This window comes from Ursus maritimus (genome assembly GCF_017311325.1).
Source record: "Ursus maritimus isolate PB19 chromosome X unlocalized genomic scaffold, ASM1731132v1 scaffold_X1, whole genome shotgun sequence".
NCBI lineage: Eukaryota > Metazoa > Chordata > Mammalia > Carnivora > Ursidae > Ursus > Ursus maritimus.
Genome location: NW_024423319.1, coordinates 96,251,260 through 96,256,228, shown reverse-complemented (window position 1 = coordinate 96,256,228; position 4,969 = coordinate 96,251,260). Strand labels below are relative to the sequence as shown.

The 4,969-nt window shown below is 37.7% G+C and overlaps 1 pseudogene; it reads right to left on the bottom strand.

Annotated features, from left to right (window-relative positions):
• Positions 1-3,903: 3,903 nt before the first annotated feature.
• LOC103668214 lies at positions 3,904-4,714 on the bottom strand (annotated as a pseudogene).
• Positions 4,715-4,969: the final 255 nt, after the last annotated feature.

Genomic DNA, 4,969 nt, shown 5'->3' with positions numbered 1-4,969 from the left:
AACCTTTAGGGCTTCATCATCATCCTGCAGGACTAAGTACACATTAGTTTCTCTCTACCCACCTGCAGCCTACCTTACCTTAAATCCATTATATAAATTCTATGTAAAGCTAGGTAAGAGATGCAGGGGAGGGATCTGTAAACTTAGATGGATAAAATTTACATCTTTATTTATATTAACCTCAAACACTTCTTTCAATTATGAATGTTTTATCATTATCAACCTCATAGATACAACACATAGGCTACAAAATTATGAGTTATTAAATCTGAGTGGCAAGATTCAGTTATATAATACAACAAAAGCACATGTATCACTGTATTAGGGTTTGTTTTAATATTCTATTAGTGTATAATTTCTTTTATAGTCCTTTGTATTTTATTTTATGCATTTAAATGTATTTTTCTTAGAGGAGATCCTGGGCGGGGGTGGGGGGGTTTACAGTACTCCCAAGAGGATTCACCACAATCATCTCAACCACAATACGCCTACGTCCTCTTTATCGCCTCTCTCTCTGATTAGATTATAATTCTCCCAGCAACAATGTGATGTTCCACCACTCCTCCTCAGGTCAGGCTAGGTTTCTGCCCTTGATTTTCCACCAGAACACTCTGGGTATCTTCATCATTATGTTTATAACTTTCTTTTTCAAAGTTTATGTCCTTCACTGGAAGGGAAGGAAACATGACCTTTATGTATCTTTCACATCGGGCACATAATAATTATTTTGTACATTACTGTTGACTACTCTAAGAAAGGGAAACAAAATGATGGGTAACTCAAAGTCAGCATAGGGATTAAATGTGATGCAGGGGAAGACTTCCAGTAAGAAAGAACATAACCAGGCTGGCCTTGAGAACATATAAATGCTTCAAGTCAACACACTATAGCTTACACAATGCACAGTGTTACATTCCAATTATATCTCAATAAAGCCAGAATAAAAAAACTGAAGGTACAGAGAACAGTGTTGAGACAGGCCTACTTGAGAGATCAATAGTGTATTTTTAAATTAGACAAGTGGAAGGAGGATGTTGGGTCCCACTCACAGTGAGAGGTCTTGATTGGGTGGTGAGTGTTTTCCTTTCATAAGAGCTCCCTGATCTTTACCGATTCCTACCCAGGAACTCAAACACCAAAAGGAACTCCCTAAGAGTTCACTTGTCAATCTACTCTAAGAAGAGCTAGGAATTTTTGTTGAATCATTTTGCAAATACAAAGTGGCTATAGCTTTGTACCTTTTCCAGATAACTGTTTAACTTCAAAGTTTTCAGATATACTGAAAACACAAATGTTTACTATGACTCAATTTATTATGATTCACGTGGTTGAAAGACCTACAGCATTTGAAAGGATTGATAATATATTGATGAACTGAGAAAATCAGCCAAAAACCTACCCAATGCCAAACTGATGTTCTAAAGCATGGGTCTTGAATTCTATAGGAAAAGCTGCATTCGGCTAACAGAAAAGCCTATCTCAACTCTAAAGAAATTTTCTCCAGCTCCATTACTACCCTCTTCTAAGCTACCATCAGGGATTGTCTAGTTTCTGCAACAGCCATCTAACTAGACTTACTGATTCTTCCCTTGTCCCTTTTCATCTTTTCTTAACCCAGTGTCCAGGGTTATTCTTGAAAAACCAAGGCTGATCATGTCACTCCTTTAAATCTCCAATGATTTCTCCATTGAATCAGAACAAAAGTCAAAATCTTTACAATGTCCACCCAAAGCCCCAAAGTACCTGGCCTCCTATTACCTCCTGATGTCATTTTTTCCCCTTTCCCCTTGCCTCCTGGTACAAGCACAAAGACCTTCTTGTTGCTCCTTGAACCCAGCAAGCTTGCTCCTCCATTAGATTCTTTTTTCACTTGCTGTTCTCTCTACATAGAAAGTTCTCTCATCTGATCTCTGTACAATTCTCTACTTCACTGCCATCAGGTACTTGCTTATGTCAGTAGCTAAATAAAACCTTCGTGAAATGGAACTTCTCTAAAATTTATAGGACCCTCATCACCCTGGAGCCCCTTTTCACCCTGAGTGCTTTATTTTTCCCTATAGTACTTATTAATACTTGAGATACCATCTCTATTTTTTAGCAAATGTCTGTCTCACTCTATATGCATGCAAGCTTCCTAACAACATGGATTTCTGTCTTAGGTTGTTGCTGACAACTGATACGCTCAATCTAGAACAGCGCCAGGTCTCTACAGTAGACTCTAAGTGTATTTGTTTTGCACAAAATGAAGGAAGAGGATAAGGAAATAAGCAAGCAAGGAAGAACACTTTCATGTGTGAAGCACTAATAAATACATATAAAATATATCATTGGTTCTGTTTCTCTGGAGAATCCTAATATACTTCTTAATACATACAAACCAGACCCTTACAATCCAACCTCCATTCTACTGCCAAATTAACCTTTTTTTAAAAACTTTTTATTTTAATCACCCAGTGCTCATCACAAGTACACTCCTTAATCCACATCACCTATTTCACCCATCCCCCACCTACTTCCCCTCCAGCAACCATCAGTTTGTTCTCTATAATTAATAGTCTGCTTTTTGGTTTGTCTTTTTTCCCTTTGCTAGTTTGTTTTGTTTCTTAAATTCCACATGAGTGAAATCATATGATGTTTGTCTTTCTATGACTTAATTTGCTTCACATTACACTCTCTTGCTCTATCCATCTCATTTGCAAACTGTAAGATTTCATTCTTTTTTAGGGCTGAATAATATTCCATTGCATGGATGGATGGATATATAGATATAGATACATATAAAATAGAATATTTATAGAATATATATTATATATATATATATATATAATATATATAGCGCCACCCCTTCTTTATCCATTCATCAATTGATAGACACTTGGGCCATTTCCATACCTTGGCTATTGCAAATAATGTTGCTTTAAACATAGGGGTGCATGTGTCCCTTTGAATTAGTGTTCTTGTACACTAATTTACCCTAATTTACCCAAATTTACCCAAATTCGTACCAAATCTTATACGATTTGGGTAAATACCTAGCAGTATATTGCTGGATCAGAGGGTAATTTATTTTTAACGTTTTGAGGACTCTCCATACTGTTTTCCACAGTGGCTGCACCAGTGTGCATCCCACCAACAGTGCAAGAGGGTTCTTTTTTCTCCACATTCTCACCAACACCTGTTTGTATTTTTGATTCTAGCCATTCTGACAGGTATGAGGTGATACCTCACTGTAGTTCTGCTTTGCATTTTCCTGATGATGAGTGATGATGAGCATCTTTTCTTGTGTCTGTGAGTCATGCGTAGGTCTTTGAAGAAATGTCTGTTCACGTCTTCTGCCCATTTTTAACTGGATTATTTGTTTTTTGGGGTGTTGAGTTTTCTAAGTTCTTTATATATTTTGGACACTAACCCTTTATCATGTATCAAAATGAACTTTAAAACATTAAAGACCTTTGAAATACCTTCAAAGTTTAATTTCTAGAAATACAGAAAAAACCATTCCTATTTAATAGACTTTAAAGAGTTTGAATTGTGCAATGTTCAGTGTGGCAAGGTGGACTGAAAAGGCAGAAAACAAAGTCATAAGACTTTTTCAACATAGTGATAAATGGTATCAGAGAGGAAAGAAATACAAATCATCGAGTGCCTTTCTGGGCACATTTTTATCTAGTTTTAAACTCATTTGGTACATTATAAGATGGCACATTTCAGAAACTATCATATGCGGAGAGCAACCCTTTTCTAATCCTTTATATCCATATGTTCCCAGGGATCTCAACATTATAGGGTTTGCTGCCTTGAGCTCATTCAAAGTATGGCATAATTTTAATGTGAATCCTTTGTTGTCCTGTAAGGTCATGGCATCACTGATTTTATGGAGAACAGGTAGTTCTCCTTTCTTAATTAGTTGCTCTGCTCTTTCTCTTCCACATTGAGTACAATATCCACAGTTATTCCTATGTTCTGCAGTGACCAGCCTTCCTCCACTTCCAGAGGTCTTTTGGGAAAGGAAGTAGAAAAGCTGTATAGGGATGTGTGGTACCCGATTTTCATCACCCAGTGAAATGAGACCTGTGAACTGCAAGACTTAAAAAATCTTCTCAGGACACTCCCATTTGGACACCGTAGAGCAACAGTACCTACTTGTTCGGCTGTTTCAGGAGGTTCTTCAGGTAGATCAAGAAGCTCTTTCTGCGTGAGCTGCTCAACAGACAGTGAAATTTTGGTTAAGGTCTTAGGCAAGTTCCCTTTCTTTGCTGTTTCTCTGCTTGTGTTTTAAAAGACGTCTGACTCTCATTTTCAAGCACCAAATCTTCATCAGCCCCAAGTTCATGGCCACCACTTAACTTCTAGTTTTCACCTGTCACCTGATAAACACACTCTTTAAGTTTTCTCAGTTTCATTTCCTGGTGAGGTTTTAGAACATTCTCTATGTTTCTGCAGGTATTTTCACCCTGTGCCTCTTATTTTTTTCTGACAAGTTTTTGCCTTTTCTCATTCTTCTCTTCTTCTTTCAGATACACCTGGGACGATTTAAATGAATTAAGCCGTGAGGTAGTCACAGAAATAATTAAACAGCAAGCAGTAAGAAAACCTGGCCACACAGCAACAATAGATCTTTAACTCCTAGGTTGGGGATCGCATGCCAGAGCTCCAGATACAAGAGGGGGAGAGCATAGAGGAGGAAAATGCCAAGGACCCTATGAGACGCCATGGTGGTGGGAGCCCCGCCCCTTTTCCAAATTAACCTTTCTAAAAAGTTATTATTATATAAATCCTTTGGGCGGAAAAACTCAATGGCTTCCTCAGAATTTCAAGATAAAGCACTTACCAAACACAATTATTCACTGTCCTGTCCCTGTTCTGCCTCATCTACTCTAATTCTCCCTTAAAAACTCCACACTCACATAGACATTGCTCCAGATATACACATAGTTATTTGTAGCTCCATGGGTGAAGACTGCTATTT